We start from the raw sequence: 21,179 nt of genomic DNA, 5'->3' as shown, positions 1-21,179 counted from the left end.
AACAATGGATCATTGAAGAAATTAAAGAAGAAATCAAATATTATCTGGAGACAAATGAAAATGAGAACACGACATACCAAATCATTTGGGATGCAGCAAAAGCAGTCCTAAGAGGGAAATTCATCGCAATACAGGCTCACCTCACTAAACAAGAAAAAGCTCACGTAAGCAACCTCAAACGACACCTAACAGAACTAGAAAAAGAAGAACAAACAAGGCCCAGAGTCAGTAGAAGGAGGGAAATAATAAAAATAAGAGCAGAAATAAACGATATTGAAACAAAAAAGACAATAGAAAGGATCAATGAAACAAAGAGTTGGTTCTTCGAAAGAATTAACAAAATTGACAAACCCCTAGCCAGACTCACCAAGAAAAGAAGAGAGAAATCGCAAATTAATAAAATCAGGAATGACAGAGGAGAAATCACAACAGATACCAATGAAATACAAGAGATCATAAGAGAATACTATGAAAAACTATATGCCAACAAATTGAACAACCTGGAAGAAATGGACAAATTCCTAGACTCCTACAATCTCCCCAAACTGAATCAGGAAGAAATGGAGAATCTGAATAGACCAATCACAAGTAAGGAAATAGAAACGGTAATCAAAAACCTCCCCAAAAACAAGAGTCCAGGACCAGACGGCTTCTCTGGAGAATTCTACCAAACATTCAAAGAAGACTTAATACCTATTCTCCTCAAACTGTTCCAGAAAATTGAGAAAGATGGAGAACTCCCTAACACATTCTATGAAGCCAACATCACTCTGATCCCCAAACCTGACAAGGACAACACAAAGGAGAACTACAGGCCGATATCACTGATGAACATAGATGCAAAAATCCTCAACAAAATTTTGGCAAACCGATTACAGCAATACATCAAAAAGATTATACACCATGATCAAGTGGGATTTATACCAGGGACACAGGGATGGTTCAACATCCGCAAGTCAATCAACGTGATACACTACATTAACAAAATGAAAACCAAAAACCACATGATCATCTCAATAGATGCAGAGAAAGCATTCGACAAGATCCAACACCCATTTATGATAAAAACCCTCAGTAAAATGGGTATAGATGGAAAGTACCTCAACATAATAAAGGCCATATATGATAGACCCACAGCCAACATCATACTCAATGGACAAAAGCTGAAAGCCATCCCTCTGAGGACAGGAACAAGACAAGGGTGCCCACTTTCACCACTCCTATTCAACATAGTTCTGGAGGTGCTGGCCAGAGCAATTCGGCAGGAAAAAGAAATAAAAGGAATCCAAATAGGTAACGAAGAAGTAAAACTCTCGTTGTTTGCAGACGACATGATCTTATACATAGAAAACCCCAAAGAATCCACAGAAAAACTATTAGAAATAATCAACAACTACAGCAAAGTAGCAGGGTATAAAATTAACGTGCATAAATCAGTAGCATTTCAATACACTAACAATAAACTAACAGAAAAAGAACTCAAGAACTCTATCCCATTCACAATCGCAACGAAAAGAATAAAATACCTTGGGATAAACTTAACCAAGGAAGTGAAGGATCTATACAATGAAAACTACAAGACTCTCTTGAAAGAAATAGGCGATGACATAAAGAGATGGAAAGACATCCCTTGCACATGGATTGGAAGAATAAACATAGTTAAAATGTCCATACTACCTAAAGCAATATACAGATTCAATGCTATCCCAATCAGAATCCCAAGAACATTCTTCACAGAAATTGAACAAACAATCCTAAAATTCATATGGGGCAACAAAAGACCGCGAATTGCTAAAGCAATCCTGAGCAAGAAAAACAAAGCCGGCGGAATCACAATCCCCGATTTCAAAACATACTACAAAGCTACAGTGATCAAAACAGCATGGTACTGGTACAAAAACAGGTCCACAGATCAATGGAACAGAATTGAAAGCCCAGAGATAAAACCACACATCTATGGACAGCTAATCTTCGACAAAGGAGCAGAGGGCCTACAATGGAGAAAAGAAAGTCTCTTCAACAAATGGTGCTGGGAAAACTGGACAGCCACATGCAAAAGATTGAAAATTGACCATTCTTTTTCACCACACACCAAAATAAACTCAAAATGGATCAAAGACCTAAAGATTAGGCCTGAGACAATAAGTCTTTTGGAAGAGAATATAGGCAGTACACTCTTTGACATCAGTTTCAAAAGAATCTTTTCGGACACTGTAACTCCTCAGTTGAGGGAAACAATAGAAAGAATAAACAAATGGGACTTCATCAGACTAAAGAGCTTCTTCAAGGCAAGGGAAAACAGGATTGAAACAAAAAAACAGCTCACTAATTGGGAAAAAATATTTACAAGCCACTTATCCGACAAAGGGTTAATCTCCATAATATACAAAGAACTCACACTACTTAACAACAAAAAAACAAACAACCCGATCAAAAAATGGGCAGAGGACATGAACAGACATTTCTCAAAAGAAGATATAAGTATGGCCAATAGACACATGAAAAGATGTTCATCATCACTAATCATCAGGGAAATGCAAAGCAAAACTACACTAAGATATCACCTTACCCCCGTTAGATTGGCAAAAACATCCAAAACCAAGAACGACAAATGTTGGAGAGGTTGTGGAGAAAGAGGAACCCTCATACACTGTTGGTGGGAATGCAAACTGGTACAGCCACTATGGAAAACAGTATGGAGATTTCTCAAAAAGTTAAAAATAGAAATACCCTATGACCCAGCCATCCCATTACTGGGTATCTATCCTAAGAACCTGATATCAGATATCTCAAGAGTCCGTTGCACCCCTATGTTCATTGCAGCATTATTTACAATAGCCAAGACGTGGAACCAGCCTACATGCCCAGAAACTAATGATTGGATAAAGAAGATGTGGTATATATACACAATGGAATACTACTCAGCCATAAAAAAAGACGAAATTGGCCCATTCACAACAATGTGGATGGACCTCGAGGGTATTATGTTAAGCGAAATAAGTCAGTCAGAGAAAGACGAACTCTATATGACTCCACTCATAGGTGGAAATTAGTATATTGAGAAGGAGATCTGATTGGTGGTTACCAGGGAAAAGGGGGGTGGGGGGAGGGTACGGAGGGGGAAGTGGTGTACCCACAACATGACTAACAAAAATGTACAACTGAAATCTCACAAGGTTGTAATCTATCATAACATTAATAAAAAAAAAAAAAAAAAAAATTATGAAAAACAACCATAAGTGAAAACTCCAGTTATTAAAATGTATGGGGACTAATTATTGATATGATGATATGCAGAATAAAAAGAAAGAGACACGCTTGGATAAACGGAAATCTTTTAAAGTCATTAATATACATATGTTTATTTTTCCACAGCTACACTGGAAGCTGCAGCAGGGCTGTATTGTCTAACAAATTAGAGGGGGTGACAATGCCATGTTCAGCCCGATATATGATCTCTCTCCACTCAGACTTATTAATTTTTGCCAAATTAAAACAAGGGCACCCTCCCCACCACAGGCCACAGGACTATGTAATGCAAATATGAATGCCATTAGGAAGACTGCCGGGGGAGCCTGCACAAAAGCCTGAAGTTGTTTCAGCACACACAGGAAACTGCTGGCCCGAAACTGGTCACTGCAGGGCGTGGGGGTCGTCTGCCAGGATGGGTGGCACCTTGGTTTTGTTCCTGGAAGGTGGCCCTCCCCACCTGCCACTCCCTCTCTTCTCTCCAGGACCAGTCCTTGAGTCCCCCACATAGCATCACAACCCCGCACCTCCATTCCAGAATTATTCCCACCTCACCCCACCCCCATGACTTAGTTTTCCCATCTGCAGACTGGATCTCCTGGTCCCAGGAGACTGAGAATGACGGTGAAAGCTGTGACTCTGGAGTCAGGCAGATGCCACCTTCTAGCTGTGTGATCCTGAGCTGTGCAACCTTTCTGAGCCTCCATTTCATCAGTTACACGGGGAAATAACAGTCTTGTAAACTTATGGGTCTGTCTGAGGCTCAAATAAGATAATACATGAATAGCACCTAGCCAGAGCTTGGCTACATAGTAGATCTTCAATAATTTGTCAGCTATTGTTGTTATTGTTGCCTTTCTCACAGTTAAATTAAATCACATAAAGTGTGTGAAAGCAATAAACACAATGTCTCCTCAAAATATTTTCTCAAAACAAAAACAAAGAACAAAAAACTGGCTCTAAACTTACTCCGCCAAGAAGACCTTGCAGATACATTGACGAGTCTAGCTGACCTCTGACTATGCTCTGTCTCTGATTCCTGCGGGAAACTTGGGCTCTGGGCCTTGGCATCACGGTATGTTTGGAACGGGCTTAAGTATCTCTGCTCGTGTGTGCAGTTCCCATCCCGCGGTGCCACACTCCCATCCCGCCCACCTCTCAGCGTGGCCCCTTCCAGGAAGCCTTTTGGAACGGCCCCTACAGCCACCTCTGGGACCTTGAGTTATTGTTGTTCCTACAGAGGTCCATCTCCCCTACTGGAGAGTGAGTGCCTGGAGGGCAGTGCCTGAGTCTCACCCAGCGCTGGGCCCCAGGGCCTAGCACAAGACCCAGCCCAGGAAAATGAACGGGAGTAGCTAACACTTACTCAGCATTTGCTCTGGGCCAGGCTCTGGACTAACCAGTTCATAAACGCTAGCTCATTGAATCTCACGGTACTTCATATGGTAAGAAGAAGCATCGCGCAGTTTTACGTAGGCTCAGAGAAGTCAAGTCCCTTGCCCAAATTCACACAGCTAGTGAGTGGTGGATCCTGATCCGACTCTATCTGTGTTCCCTGGAGCTTTAGCCACTCCAGAGCCTAAACTTAACCACTACTGCTTAGAGGGAAAGGAGTGGGGAGGGAGAAGAAATTGCTCCACTTGCCCCTCTCAGCTTTGACGGGGGCAGAGACATTGTTTGGGAAGCTGTTCCCAGCATGCAAATGAAATTGACCACAGCCTCAGCAGGGCAGGGGGAAGGAGAGCAGGCGGTGGAATGCAGAGATGCCCAGGAAGGGGCACCTTCAGGATGTGTTCCCTTGCTGAGTGAGGGAGTGCTGAGGGAGGGGGAGGGAGGGGTAGATGGTGGTGCTGCTGTCAGAAATGCGGACCTTCATCATCTCATCATCGTCATCATCACAGCTAGAAGTAATTTCATGCCAGGCGCTGTGCTCAGTGCTCCACACACACCATCTCATTCAGGTCTCACAGCAACCCTGTGAGAAGGTATTATTGTCCCCATTTTTAGATGAGAATATGGAGGCTTCCAAACAATAGTCTATTGGGGACAGTTTACACTGAAAATGACTTTGAACCTTACAAAACAAATATTTTACCAGCCCTTTTTAACCAGGAAATATGTGCCCTGGCTACTCAGTCACTCCCCGGACATACAGAGGTTGAGGTGTCCTGTGCCCCAACTTTTGCCCCAAAGTCACAATCCCAGCATCCTGGGACCTGACTGTCAGTCCTGAAGCATTTCCCAGGCACCTTTCCCAGCAAGACTAGCAAGTCTGCCCGCAAATAGAACTTGGAGACACCCAGGAGTTCTCGAAGGGGGCGGGCAGATCAGCAGCCCCCTCACTAACGTACCCGAATTTCCAATGTCCACCTGAGGTCTACATTCCACTGCTCCTGAACAATCCCCAACTTCCTCACCCCAACAGCTCAAGCACACACTGGGAACCCGGGTGTCAGGCTCACAGCTACTCAGAGCCCCAGCCCCTGGAGAGCTATCAGAATTGGGTAAATGCAGCTGTTGTTTTGAAGGAGTAAGTTGAGGGCACTTAGCAAATCAACTTCCTAATGAATCTTTTCAGGTCGGGTTGGAAGCTGCTCCGTTACTATGGAACTTGGCTTGATTCGGAAATTAATGTGGCAATTTACAGCCACTCTTCCAGGCAGGAAGATTTAAAGAGAGGGAGAGCGAGCGAGGGGAGCGAGACCTGCAGTGGCGGAGGCTTACAAGGCAGCAGCCTAAGGCGTGTCTGGAGTGCTGGGCCACACACACTAGTACAGTTGGGTAGCTAGTGCCAGGCTGTGTCTATGTGGAACACGAGCAGAGAAAGGCACTCCTCAAAGTGGATCTGAAAATCCACATCCCTACCCCTCTTCCTTTTAGGGATTTTAAAGAGAGAATAAGAGGGAGAGAAAAGATAAGATAGATAGATAAGTAGATAGATAGATAGATAGATAATTGATAGATAATAGAGACAGATGATAGATACATGATAGATAATACAAAGACATTATAGATAGATGATAGATAGATAGTATAAATAGATAAATAACAGATAGATAGATAGATAGATAGATGACAAATTTTTCATTGCTGTGTTTCCCTAACTTCCAGGATTTACTTCCCAGTATCACTATTTTTGCCATGTCCATAAGTCACCAATAACATTATTTACTTTTTTTTTCTTTAAATTTATTCACTTTTATCTTAAATAAATTTTATATCACTAACGTAAGTAGAAAACTAATATTACTTACCAGGAGTAGAAAGTAAACATAAAATTAATTACATTGAAAACAAAACAAAATTATTACATTCTAGAGGAGTCCTTGTCCACCAGAGTCTGAAGCCTGGCCCTTATTTAGGAAAAAAGCAAGTATTAGAGATATGCTCAGGACATATTAATGCAAAACCGACGTGAACGTACCTCTTGATGTAATCAGACAGACTGAAAGAGGAGTTAAATGGAATCACTTTCTTTCTCAGTATATGACTCAGTGCTGTTTAATGCTATGACCTTTGCAGTTTATTTGTTTAACAAATATTTACATAGCACGTACTATGTGTCAGAGGCTGTTCTAAAGGCTTTTCAAAAAATTAACTCATTCCATCCATTTAATTTGTATCATAACCCCATGTGGTGTAACATTATTCCCATTTTAGAAAGAGGAAACTGAGGCACAGAGAGGGCCAGTAGCTTGCTAAAGGTCACCTCAAACCATTTTACATACCACCTAAAATCACGTGAGTCAGAGTGGCCCGGAGCTCCTCCAGCCACTGTCCGGGCTGGAACTGCAGGCACATGGCACGGGACACTGTTCAGACATGGAGTTCCAGGTAGCTGCAGGCTGCTTCCTCAGGGTCCAGCCTCAGCCAGCAGCAGCATCCGTGGGGAGGCCCCCATCAGTTAGCTCCTCCAGGGCCCTTCGGTACTCTCCAGCTGACTGTGAGTCTGGCTTCTATGGCTGGCAGGTGAGAGACAGTGGATGCTGACCTAGAGAAGAGTTTCCAGAAGGAGAGAAGGAAGTGGGTTTTTTTTTGCCTTTTTGGTTTTTAAAAAAAATAACGAAATATAACACAAGCCCCTGGAGCTGCTGCTGTTGTCTGTTAACTATTCCTAAAAGAAGTCTCTGAATAGTGCTCTGAGAATGAGACCAGGGTGGCAGTTGGAGATCAGGTGGCTGGATCTGAGGAGGCAGTGGGTTCCCTTGGCACAGGGAGCAGCAGTGGTGGGTGCAGATGGAGCCTGTGTAGGGACTAGGGGCCGTCTGCTGAGGGCTTCTGTGACGAGCTGCCTCTGCAAGTGCAGCCAGGTGCCCTTGAGGGGCTACTCCAGCGGTTCTGCACTGCATAGCCTGTGCCTCGTGGCCTTGGGGTATAAGATGGGCTGCAGCCCTAACCACAGCCTGAAGCGGCTGCAGGGAGATCTGCATCACTATCATCATAATAAAAGGGTAGCAGAGGCAATATTTTCAAAATTGCTAATGCGTTATTCTCTTTTGCTTCTCCAAGTACATGAGCCTTGCCCAGTTTGACTAATGTGAAGTTGAGAATCTTCCAGAAGGAATTCCAAGAGAAAGATGAAGTAATATGTAGCCTCTGACACTAAAAAAATAGCCAGAATTTTATCTTGGCTGGAACTAAAAGCTATATTTTTTCCCCACTAACTAGCAGAGAGACAGAGAGGGGAGGCTCAAAAGGAAGGTCAGATCATCAGTAGAAAAAATAATGCCATCTTTTTGCCGAGTTGCGTTGGAGTGTGACTGAAGTTTGAGATCCTACTCTGATAGCTAACACTGGCTGAGAACCTCCTTTGTGTCAGGTCGTTCACTTGCCGAGTGTTTTACATGCACAGCCTCATTTACTCTTCTGAAGTCCTGAGGTTGGAGCTATTATTATCCCCATTTTATGGATGAGGAAAGGGAGGAAGGGTAAGTCAAGATCAGACATCCAGGAGGGGTTAGAGCAGAGATTTGAACCCTTGGTGCATTATTCTAGACTGCAACAATTGTCCCCAAGAAGCTACCAGTCCCCTTGGCAACCATGACTCACTCCCCAGGAGCAGCCAGAGCACATCTTAGGAGAGAGTCTGTCTCTAAGACCAAAATTCTTGGGCTCATGTCAGTCAAGGACTCACCTAGGGACCTTCCAGGTGAGACTCTCTGTCCAGCCCCTCACAGGTGCCAGAGCCTGTAAAGGTTGTAAGGGTGATTGGAAATGCACAGGCACCACACAGGGGGATGTGGACTGTGGAGGCACCTGCCTTGTCTGGGCACCTTAGACTGATAAGGCCCCTGCTCAGATTCTGGATCTGCAAATAACGCATCACACATCCTCACAGGGGGCCAGTGCTTGACTGTTTATTTGGCAGTTCAGAGAGCCCCTCAGCTGCCAGAGGCTCCAAGCACCAGCCCCTGCAGCCCGTGTAAGAGTTGCCATTCCCCTCTCCCCAGGGGGCAGCTCAAAGGTCAAGCAGGACCTAGCTTTCCTTCTTTGACTCCTTGAACATTGAGGAAGGCACACCTCACCCCTCCACCTTCCCCCTGCCTTGCACCCTCCAGACACAGCCCCAGCAGAGAGGGGTGAGGCCCTGTTCATCTGCAGGCCCTACTCCTGGGGTTCCCAGAGCTCTCCTCTCCCCTCAGGTCTGGGCCTGGACGCCAGCCTGGCTCTGCTGCTGTTTGTTGCATGGCCTTCAACAGGGAAGTTACCCTCTCTGCACCTCAGTGTCCTCATCTGCTGCGTAAAGGGTTGGAGCTTCTGAGGTTTAGCACCTACTATTCCCCCTGTCTGGAAAACCCTGCCTCCGCTACTTGATCTTGCCAACTCCTATGTCTTTCTAGGTTCAACTCATGTTGTTAGATCCCTTGGAGGCCTTTTCCCACCTTCCATCTTCTAACTTCTGTCCAAGCTGAACTGCGTTCTTCCACAGCAATAATAATAATTACTACATTTTCAGTATAACTTCAAACCTTTATTAAGCACTTACCACATACCTGGCACTGTTCTAAGCAGGTTACATATATTGATTTATTCAGTTATCACAACTTCATAAGGTGGATGCTACTAGTGTCCTTATTTTACAGACAAGGAAACCAAGAAATAGAGGCAAAATGAAATACCCAAGGTCACCTGGCAAATAAGTGGCAGAGCTGGAGTTTGAACTCCTGCATGGTTCTCATGAGTGATGAAAAATTGTGATGGGCAGGAGGGAAGCCACCTTGCCTGGTCAGAGTTTCCGTTTTGATTTATGATTCCATTCAGGGAAGCCCACACAAAATTTTTAGCCAAACTACATCTTTTTTTCTGGACTATTTTATTCCTCAGTCTTGACCCCAAATCCAACTTTCTGGGCCGAACCCATGACATCATAATCTGTCTGTTGCCATCGACACAAACAGAAGTCCTAGGTGTGGAGGCATGGCAGAGCTGTCAGAACACCTGGGGTCGACATCCGACACTCTGTGTGATTTTGGACAAGTTCCCACTCCTCTCGGAGCTGGTTCCTCATCTGAAAAATGAGGTTGCAATACCTACCTCTGAGATGGGGAGGGGATCGAATAAAATAAGAGGTGTCATAGCCCCGAGGAAGCGAGAAGTAATTCCTTCAACAGCTACTCAGGAAGCACCTGGCACTGTTGCTGTCAAACAGGACGAAAAAAGGACCCGCCCTCTTGGAGTTTCCATTCGAAGGGGGCATTTGCACTGGAGTTATTTGCCGGACCAGCTCTTCCTGAAGGAGCCTGTCTCTATTTGTGAAACCACCAAGTTCCCCATCACGTCAGAACCTCAGGATCGTCTCTGACAGGTACCCAACTCCCTGCCACTCACTGCTCTCCCTCTTCTCCTTCCTCTGCACCCACCTAGGTCAGGGGGTGGCTTCTGCCAGTCCCTCTCCTTCTCTGGCTCTGCTTCCTCCTAACATAAGGAACTGGGGTTAGGGAGAGGGATTTCCAGGAACTTCCAAGTGGTCATCAATGATTGAATGGTTTGTTACTCCTTCGTAGAGTGGACTCCTCCCTTGCATGGTGAGGTGATGGCTGGGCAAGATGAACCCACACACCCAGGAGGACCTTTTGAGATTACCAGGCAGGTCCTCATTGACCCCGAGACACTAAGTTTTACTCCCTGACCACATCAAGTACCTTCAGGTTCCCTTCACCTACTGCTGAGATCATGGCTCCCCTCCATTCCTTGCCTTCCTGGCCAGTCCCTATATTACCTTTAAAACTCAGAGCAGAAGTTGCTTCCTCTCTAGTCTGTCTGTGTTTTCACTCAGTGCACTAGAGTATAATTTATTGATTTGAACATCTGTTTCTCCCACCACAATGATTGCTCCTTGTGAAGGGCAGGGACTGTATTTTATAATATTGTCCCCAGGCCCTAGGGAAGCGTGCAGCTCATAGCAGGTGCTCAATTGGTATTGGATGGATTGAATTGAATGTGTTTTAAAGTCAACTGCTAAAGTTCCCAGTATCAGGAACTGGCAGGACTAGGAGCAGAACCCAGACCTGGGGATGCCAAGTCCAGCACACCTCATCTTCCTGCAACTGTCAGGAGGAGACCCTGGCAGAGGAGCGGTGTCCAGACCAGCTGCTCTCACCACCCCTCCACGGGAGGGGAGCCTGGGGAGTGGGTGGTCTCCAGGAGCCAGGCTGCCTGAAATGGATCCTCAGGATACCCTAAGCCTCTGTCTATGCTGGCATTGCTGCCCACCTTGTTTGCTTCTCACCCCCCACCCCAGCCCCTGGCTTTCTGGGAGCTGAAGTCCCCTTCTGCTCCCTTTCCTCAGACCTCTGTAAGTATGGTAGGAACCCAGCTTTCTGAATGAGGTGGGAGGGGACAAAGAGAGCCACCCATCCCAAGCCTGTCAAGTGCCCAGTTCATATTCCTGCTGTGACTGTATCTAAATTTGCAAATCATCACCCTGCGCCCCACCATCATGTGTCATCTTTTATGCATGGCCACCTCTGCCGCGCTGCTCGGCCAGTTGCTATGCAACCGACTACGGCGCCACGGGGGCCTGACATTAGTGAAAGCAAATTGACCAGAGGAGCCCTCATCCCGCATGCAAAGCAGCCAGGGCCTCCCAAGCCACCGTCTTTCTATCCAGGGCCAAACCCTTGGACCACAGCCTCCCCAGCCTAAGCTGCGGACACTGGCACTCCTACTTCTCCAGAAAAGGCTGAAATCTGGCCAGTGACAAGAGCCACCTCCAAAAGGAAATGAGGGTGCCATTGTACCTTCAGACTCTGAAATTCTGAATCTCCAGTGGGATGGACACTGGCTCCTGCAGGGAGGGAAAAGAGCTACTGTTCATTGAGCGCTTACTATGTGCTAGCCACGGTAAGAACAGTACAATGCAGAAAGCTCTAACTTCCTGGATTCCAGCCTAGCTCCACCGTTTCTCAGCTGTGTGTTGTGCATGCAAATCATTTATCAGGACTTAGACCCAGCCATTGAAAGAGGCTGTCCTCAGACATCTCAGAGGGCGAAAAAGCCTGGATAATGGGCTGGAGGGGGAGGGAAGCCAGCAGACAGCAGGGGTGAGAAGATGAGAGAAAGGAAGGAGGGGAGGGTACTGTCTTGCACACCTAGTATTGAAGGCCTCTGTGCTTCCTGTTGGGAGGAACAGAGGAAATTAAGAGCTGGCAGTTGTGGTCTCCCCTTCTGCCCAACTTCTCATGGCCCCTACTCCCAGGAACTTGACCTCACAATTTCCCACTTGAATATACATCATTTTGCACTGAGAGGCAGGAAGTTGTGCTGGAAAGAGCAAGAGCTTTGGAATTGATTAGAACTAACCTCAAATCCTCAAATCCTGGCTCTCAGCCTTCTGAACTGTATGACTGCAGCAAGTTACTTCTGCCTTTTGAATTTCAGTTTCACAGTCTGTAAAATGGACATGATGATACCTACCTTACAGGGTTAAATGGCTGACATATGCAAAGTGCCTAACAGAAAATCAGTAAATGCCCTCTTCTCCTCCAAACTCTTCAACGGCTCCTAATTGTCAGAAGAACGAGTCTGCTTCCTTAGTCCCACCTGGGCCCCACTCACCCTCCCAGCCTCTCCCTCTCTCCCTCTCTGCACTTCTGCACATTTGCTGGGGCTGCCACTTCTGTCTGGTAAACCTGTTATCCAGCTGTTTGCTTGTTGAAATCTGGTCTACTTCTCAGGATCCAGAAAAAAGAGAATAAAATTCAGCTCCAGTAGGCAAGCCTGCCCCGGCAGACCATCCCCTAATCCGCTGAAATTTCCCAGTGGAAGAAGGAGCAGGGAACCAAGAAGTGCCCTCCCTTCTTCAGTGATGAGTTTGGAAACTTTCCCAAGCTTTAGGACGAGATCTCTCAAAGCTCAGGATCCCACTGAGGAATGCCATTCCGTGGCTCCTGAAACCTCGGGGCTACCCCTCACCCTGAAGATGGGCACACCCTGAGACATCACAGCTCAGCGACTCACTGGGAGCCAGGTATGGCTCTAGTCGCCATAACACCTTGGGTTATTTTTTTTAAAGATTGGCACCTGAGCTAACATCTGTTGCCAATCTTCTTTTTTTCCCCCCTTCTTCTTCTTCTCCCCAAAGGCCCCCAGTACATAGTTGTATATTCTAGTTGTGAGTTCCTCTGGTTGTGCTATGTGGGATGCTGCCTCAGCATGGCCTGATGAGCGGTGCCAGGTCCACTCCTAGGATCCAAACAGGCAAAACCCTGGGCCGCCAAAGTGGAGCATGTGAACTTAACCACTCGGCCATGGGACCAGCCCCAACACCTTGGTTTTGACCAATGTTTAAGACTTCACAACCACTGATTAACTAATTCACAACTATTTGTTGACATAGTAAGAATATCCTTAATTTTCATACAAATCAGTGGGGTAGATATTATCCCCATTTGCTGAGGAAGAAACTGAGGCTCAGAGAGGAAAAGTGACATGCATAAGATCACACAGTGGGTTGGTAAAGGTAAGACTGGGGCAGGTATGCAGCTTTACATGAAATGGGCTATGAGGCTGTAATGTACAGACTTTGTCTATATCCCCAGTCGTCCTTAACACTTGCCTGATTCGCCCATTTATAAAACCCACAAATTACCAGGGAAAGCCATTTACCTGTGTCTTATTAAGGCAAAGCCTTTACCAAACCCAGAAAGAGACAGCCTGGAGGGTGCAGAGAGCACTAGCTTAGCTGTGTGCCTCTGGGCAAATGACTCCATTGCTCAAGCCTGAGTTTCCTCTCTCTGAAATGGAAGGTAAGGTTACCTACCCTCCTCTCACATCTCTTCTGAAGGACAAAAATGATGCAGACACCAAAGTGCTAAACTATGAAGTCTTATTAGGTATTAGCACCCACTTAGAAGTGGCATTCCTCCAAACCAGAGGTTTGCAACCTGTTTCTGACTTATGCATTCCTTTAATTATTCAATGTTGAGAACTGTGTTGTTGTTGTTGTTTAAAAGGAGACGTGCCAATTGTATTGCCTTCATGTTGTATTGAAAAGCATTTCTTCATTATTTGGACTAATTTCCAAACAAATTAAAAACTGTTGTAGCAGTCAAGCTCTGACTGCTCCATCTATTAGATTCAGAAGATGGAAAGTTCCTTAAACACAGATAGAAACAATTCTGGTAACACAATCTGATTTTATAATTAATTTTCTACGCAGGAAGGTGAAAGTTCCCCTTCCCACTTTGTCCTCAAGTTCCTGACTATTCTCCCACTTCCGGCAGGCTCTTGGGTAAGGAAAAGCAGATTCTGTTACCTGGGATTCTGTTGTATGTAAAAGGATAAATCTTTTCTCCAATGTCCTTTGATCACAGGATGGCCAGGGTAGGCGAAGCCAAGAAGTTCCTTTATGATCTGACCTTTTTGGTTCCTGCTTCTTGCCCAGTGCAGCCATGGTAAATACATCTTCATCAGGGCCTGGTCACTCAGCGAACCAGCCCTGGTCAGCAGCCTACAGAGGCCCCACCCTGCGCCAGCCCTTGAGGCAGACATGCCTTGGGGGTGCTCAAGATCTAACAGAGGTGTGAGGCTGAAACAGGTGAAATAAGGAGGGGCAAACAAGTATGCAAGGAATTGTTTAAATAGCAAGGCGGTTGGCTGGACTGAGCTCCTCGTGAAAGGATGGGCATATTAAATGGATCCAAGGTCTAGTCTATGACCAAGATCAGAACTCAGTCTGGGGCTGGGTTTATGCCTCAATATATGGCCAGGATCAGACCTCAGGCTGGGACCAAGGTTAGGGCTCAGATTGTGACCAAGATCAAGGCTCAGACTATGACCAAGATTAGGGCTCGGTCTGTGGCCAAGATTACAGTCCAAATGAGACCTGAGGTCCAAGGCCATTCTATGGCCAGAGCGAGGCTAAACTGTGGTCAGGATCATGGCTCAGTTTGTGACGTGGCAATAGGATTCATAAGTGATTTAGACCTAGTCTCTGCTCATGGATTTCACAGTCTAGTCAGGGAGATACTAAACTGAAATTACTCTGCTAACTATTAAGAGTTGCGAGAGAGGGGAAAAGGAAATAATAAGAACATAAGAGAGGCTCAGATCATCCAGTCTAGGAGGCCAGGGAATACCTTCTAGAGAAGGTGACGCTAGAACTGTGATGCCAGAAGAAGCTGAGCAGCCTTATTTCATAATGTCCTTTTTTGTATCACGGTTTTGAGCATGCAGCCTCATTCACTTTGTGGTTTTCCAGTTGCACCCATGTTTGTTTTGGGGCACACTCTTGCTCTTCCACTGGCCAACAAATTCCTGAAGACACAAAGTTTTTTTCAACCTCCGTACTTCCCATTCAAGTACTCTGTCTGGCCCTGACACTAAGTCCCAGACACCTTTGTCTCTTTGGTTTGGTTGGATGCACTGGATTTCTATGCGAGGATCCTTTTACTCCCTTGTGCTGCTCATCCTCATCTTGTAGTACAAAGGTGTGAGCCTTTTCCCTAGGTTTAGATCCACTAGCCCTCAGAGGAACAGAATGATTAAGGAAATCACACAATGAAATCAAGGAAACCAGGGAGCTCTGTGACTTCAAGCAAGTCACCTAATCACTCTGAGCTTCAGTTTCCTCATCTGCTGAGTGGGGCTGAAGCATGCCTTGCCTATGTTGCAGGGCATTTTGGACACTCACTGAGAGAACTGATGTAAAAAAAGCTCTGCAGATGGGGAGGATTACAACAAAGCTCTCGTGGATGAGAGAGGCAGAATTTCATTTCAGCTTCACAGGATTGTTCGATCCTCACTGGGGAGGAGGTAGGATCCATGGTCCCCTGTGTCTGTTCACAGCCCAGGAGTGTGTGTGTGTGTGTGTGGGGGGGGGGACAGTATGTGCTTCTGAGTCACTGCTTTGGGGCATGAGCACAGTTTGTGCCCATTTCTATATCAATGTATGTGCCTATGTGTGTGCCTTAGGTTGGCTTCTTCAGAGCAGACTATGAGATGGGGATTCATGTGCAAGTGATTTATTAAGGAAATTCTTCCAAGAGAAACCAGTAAGGGAGTAGAGAAAGCAGGACAGGAAGGAGAAGAAGCCAAACAAGGTGGGATCTCAGGGAAAGTCCTGCAGAGTAGATTTTAGCCTGATCCTACAGGGGAACTCTGGAGTGTAAGTCATCCCAACTCAAGAGTGGAGCTAGCCTTTCACTGTCTCCCTTCCAACAACCCAACCATCATTGGTCGACTCCCAGACACTTCTGGCTGTCTGTCATAGTGGACTGGTGCTATTGTCCAGTGGCTTGCAGGCAGGCCACTGAAGAAAAGCCACAAGTACCATGGAAAGCACATGAAGTGAGAAGTTGAGGACCCAAGGGGATCTGTGTAGAGCACCAACATTATCTGCTAGAAGGTTCCCATTTGTGTTGGTTTCCCAAGACCTGTGTGTTGGTTTCCCAGCCTCTCTGGCTATCCTTTCTCATTTTCCTGTAAGAGCTCCACTTTCTCTATCCCTTAAATGATGACATTTCACCTGCTTAAAACCCTTGCCTGGCTCCTGACTGCCTGAGGGATAAAGTCCAAGTCCCTTCACGTGATTAAGAAGCCCCTTCATGATCTGTCCTCTGCTGACCACCCCAAGCCTCATCACTCACATGGCGCCCTCACTCTACCCCAACCAAGAACTTGCTGGTTATAGGGATCATAATGGGGTTTCGGGGAGCCTTCAAGCTTCTCATAGCCCAGTAGGGAACACAGGGATACAACAGGAAAATCCAGGAATTTGTGGGACTAGAGACGAGGTACATAACCCAGCCTGGGTGCAGTGAAGATTTCCCAGGGGGATGAATGTGAAGGGTATAGATAGGAAAGTGGAGAAGAGTGATCCTGGCAGGATTTGCAGCATTCAGGGAAGATGGGAAGATGTGCAGGAGCAGATCTGGCAGAGAGTGGTCATAAATTAAATATTTATGGAATGGATAAATGAATGAATGACTATACAGGCATCACACAGCCTGGGTTTGGGAACTTAGAAGACTTGATTCTTGTCTCCTTTGCTCACTTACCAAGAAATAGCCAACAAGTCATTTAACTGCTCTGAGCCTCGGTTTCCTCATTTAGAAAATGAGACAATGGATGTAAAAATACTTGTATACTGCAAAACCCTGTTCAAATATTAGTTTTCAGTCATTCATTCATTCGTTCAAAGAATATTTTTGCATTTCTACACTATGCCAGGCCATGTGCTGGAATTCGACCTAAATAGAAATGAGATGAGTACTCTACTTGCAAGCAGAGAGGAGAAAAGTTTAGGAGAGGAGACAAGGAGACAAGAAAAGTTCAGGTCATAATGAGACAAGATGCTATATTTGAGATCTAGGAGCTGAGACAGGTTGACGATTGTCATCCAGTGAGGAAGATTTCCCAAAGAAGGTAAAACTTGTGCATTTGTGCTCTGAAGGATAAGTGGGGTTTTGCCAGATTAAGAAGGGGGATCATATTTGAAGACACGGAGGCATGAAAGAGAAATGTGTTTAGACCAGCAGGATGGGTCTGGATGGCATTGTGTACATGGGATGGTGTTGGGACATGAGAGGGAATAGCTAAGTCTCTTGAGGTCAAATAATATAGAGGGAATTTGAATACTTTTCTACAGGTAACTTCTTTGGCATGAGAGTTGATGTGACACTGAGATGAGAGGAATAGGTGAGCAAAGCCTGTTTGGCGACCAGGAAGAAGAGTTGTGGGAACCAGTACCTCAAGAACTGGAGAAAATTCTGGACCTTCACAATTATTACCACCAAACACTACCAACTGCCATCACCAAGCTTCAACAATCTCTCCCTTAGACAGCTATCCATTATGGAAATACCTGCTCAGCATGGTTCTTCCTAAAAATGTTGCTCTATATCATGACAGTCATTATACACTACCTCCCAACGGGATCTGTTTGGTTATTTTAACTGTGTTTCTATTGGCAGTGTATAAGATGAAACACCTTCTAATTAGTCTTGACCATCCCCCTGAAGATATTTACCAGTTATCCATAGCTATGTAACAAACCATCCAAAACTTAGTGGCTTAACACAACCATTTACTTAGCTCATGATTCTGTGGGTTGGCAAGTTGGGCTGTCCTCAAGTGGGCGGTTCTCCTGCTGGTCTTGGCTGGGTTTACTCATTTGTCCATGTATACTGTGGGTCAGCGGGGAAGCTCTGTTTCTGGGGGTCAGCTGGCTGTCAGTTGAGGGTAATGGAGTCAACTAAGCTATGTGTCTTTCATCATTTAGCAGACTAGCCTGGGCTTGGTCACATGGTGGTAGTCTCAGTGTTCCAAGAACAGCAAGAGAACAAGCTGTGAGGCCTCTTGAAGCCTAGACTTAGAACTCTCCCAATGTCGTTTATTCTATTGGCCAAAGCAAGACACAAAGCCAGCCTGAAATGCATTTCACCTCTTGTTGGGAGAATTTGCAAAGTATTGTGGCCATTTTTGCAATCTACCCTAAGGTTTATGAACTTTTTTTCTATTAGTCCTGGCATTTGCAAGGAAGAAAGAATGGAGAACACTTGAGAGAAAGATTTCGTTATTGTTGTTGATTAAATGATTCCCTATAACGATAACATGTACTGAGAGCATGGTGAACTCCTCATTGTTTATTAAATATTACATACTATTACTATTTATTGAGCACCTCCTAGGTGCCAAAGACCAGTCAAATAACAATGGAAAAGGCATACACAGTACTTGTTCCCATGGAGTTTACAGTCTAATAAAGAAAACATCTTCAACAAGTAACTATAATAATTTGATAAATATTATGTCTAAAAGTTTTATAGCTTTATTAGTCTTTTCCTTTATGATTTTTGTCTTTGGAGTCTTGTCTTTTACAGCCTTCCATAACCCCAAGATTAAACAAATATTCACTTGTCCAAGTGAGTTTTTGAAAGAAGGAAAGTGGACCTGCAGCTGGAGGCCCTCTTAGCTTGAGGTCCACAGTGAGCAAACTGAGGCCCAACTAGAAGGCCAAGACCAAAAGAGGTTCATCTCCAGACCCAGGTCTTGGCCCCTGCTAGAAAATACTGATGCTCTGCTCCCTTCACACTGTGTCACTGTCCCAGGCGGACACCATTAGAGGGAGTTTAGAGACCCTACTTAAATCAGCCTAGACTTGATGTCAACCCAACTCCAGGTTGTTTTCTGTTATCAGATCTCCTGTTGAGCCCCTCTCACAGATGTTTTAATGCACAGCTTGATGGATACTTGGACCTCTCAGCAGCATTTGACTGGATTTCATTAAAATGTGTACATACCTACATAGTGGTAGATAGATAGATAGATAGTTGGATAGATAGATAGATGATAGTTTTTTCTTTTTTCCATTTAACAATGTATTGAGAAAATTGCCCTGTGCCATTAAATAAACTTACCCTGGGTGATATAGAAGGAAAAAATGAATATTAAAGTACCATAAAAGAGTAGTTTTTTGTCCAAGCACCTCTCCTTGGGGGGTTTCTCCACCCCTAACTTCCCATTGCAACCAGGCATCATCAGGCATAAGGACAAGCACCCACTCTCTCTGTTACTCCCTCCCTCCACTCTTCTGGGCATTGGATTAGTATTTCCTTGATCATAGTGGTAAGATATGAGACCTGGATTTTAGCTTCAGTGACCTGCTGTGATCCCGGGAAATGCAGCCCTGATGAGCTTAGGAGAAGGAAGCTTACCCCATGGCCCAGCTCACCTCCCTGAGATTCTTAGTGTTGAGGCTTGGGGTGGAAACCTTTAATAATAAAGCATGTCTGGGCCTTCCAGTAAATTTGCTCCTCCCCACCCTCTGCAAGTATATCCCTGGAAATGTGGAGGGGAGGAAGCGGGGAAAGGGAGCCTTCAGCACAGTGTGGTTCAGGTGGTCCTGAGTCCCTCAGTCATAGCACCGTCTAGTAGCAGTCTGGTCTCATCAATATTGCCAACACTCAGCATGGAATGCTATAAGTAGGAGGCCCACTTGATCCATTTATTTGTTCAATAAATTTTGTCTCCTATGTGCTACGCCCTCTTCTAAATGTTGGGGTTACAGCCGTGACCAAAACAGACCTGAATCTATGTCTTTAGGGAGTGAACATTCCTGTGAGGGGGTAGACAGAATGGAAATGCATAAGAAGACAAATAAAGTGAGGAGGGCATGAAGAATGTCTTGGGGGAGGTAGCTGGAAATGGGGTGGTGAAAGAAGGTCTCATGGAGAAAGTGACATTTCAGCAAAGACTTGGAGAGGTAAAAGAGAGAAGGGTGTAGGGGCAACACATAAATAAACAGCAGAAATGAAGAAGGAGGCAGCCCATGGCGAGGGAAGCACACCTTAAGGAGCCCAGGAGAGAACATCAAAGCCTGTCTCAGGAGGCCAGGGAAGGTTTCTCAAGAAGGTGATGGCTGGGAGGGGACTTAGGGATGAGTGGGAGTTTGCCCCACAGGCACAGGCAGACATTCCAGCAGAGAAAAATTGTGTGCAAAAACATCATGAAGACATGAAACATGTTTCAGGGAGAAACATGAAACCTAGACCCAAAGGGGCTCAGTGACTCACTCAAGGCCACTTAGTAATAACAATAAAACAAGTCAATGTTAATGGTGGTGAGTAGAGTCAACACTTAGTGAGCTCTTACTGTGGGTCAGGCCCAGTTAAATTCTTTCTTTGTGTTGATCGCCTTAATCCTCACAACAACCTTATAAAGCATGTACTGTTCCTATAAAGTATGTCCTGTTCCTAACCCCATTTTACTAGTGGGGTTAAGAACTCACTCAAGGTTACACAGCTTTTAAGTGGTAGAGTTGAGCATTGATGCCAGCAGACTGGTTCCGGAAGCCACACACTGCCTTTGCAGCCCACTCAGGACCCAGAACTGCATCCTTCTACTCCACCAGCTGCTTCCTTGGTTTCTAAAGGCCAAAAGTTCATTTGGTCCAGCCCCCTGTCTTTGGACTGGGAAGATATGAATGTCCTCATTTGACACACTAGGCCCCTGAGGCCCAGGGGAGGTAAGGGCCAGCCAAGTTCACATAGGTATTAACAGAGATCACTTCTGTATCCCAGAGCATGTGGCCATCTGGCCACCTCACAAAGGACTTTATTTTCTTCATAGATGAAGCTCCTAAGGTTCATCCAGTCCGCTATCCTCAATCTTTTCTCCATTATTGCCTACCTAAAAAGTTTGTTTAAGCTTTTTTCTCCTAATTCTCCCTCCCGCCGTGAAACTTTAATACCACAGGTATACTGTATATCTGTTGATGTGCTCTATGTATATCTGTGTTTTACACATTTAAAAAAAAAGTAAACTTTTTTCAACCCCCAAGAACCACTTTTCGCCCTCTTGGGGGCAATATAGTCCTCTTTGAGAACACATGATCTACTCTAACTTGCTCATTTTACAGTTGAAGAGACTGGACTTAGCTCAGACCCATGGATTCAAGAGCAGACCCCATGGTTCCTGGCTCCTCCACT

The 21,179-nt window shown here is 45.3% G+C and overlaps 2 long non-coding RNA genes across 2 annotated transcripts in view; one reads left to right on the top strand and one right to left on the bottom strand.

Annotated features, from left to right (window-relative positions):
* The window catches only part of LOC106782806 (uncharacterized), a 52,050-nt gene extending 37,697 nt beyond the window's left edge, over positions 1-14,353 (bottom strand). The window contains exons 1-2 of the long non-coding RNA XR_011431128.1: positions 14,006-14,353; positions 6,978-7,240 (exon numbers count right to left, since the gene is read on the bottom strand). This is a non-coding gene — a long non-coding RNA (uncharacterized lncRNA). The remainder of the gene's footprint in view (positions 1-6,977; positions 7,241-14,005) is intronic.
* Positions 9,646-17,627, top strand: LOC138920262 (uncharacterized). The gene is made up of 3 exons (XR_011431131.1): positions 9,646-10,054; positions 15,365-15,504; positions 17,339-17,627. It is a non-coding gene; the product is annotated as an uncharacterized lncRNA (long non-coding RNA).
* Positions 17,628-21,179: the final 3,552 nt, after the last annotated feature.

This window comes from Equus caballus, chromosome 2, assembly GCF_041296265.1.
Source record: "Equus caballus isolate H_3958 breed thoroughbred chromosome 2, TB-T2T, whole genome shotgun sequence".
Taxonomy (NCBI): domain Eukaryota; kingdom Metazoa; phylum Chordata; class Mammalia; order Perissodactyla; family Equidae; genus Equus; species Equus caballus.
This window is presented reverse-complemented; position numbering and strand designations above follow the sequence as displayed.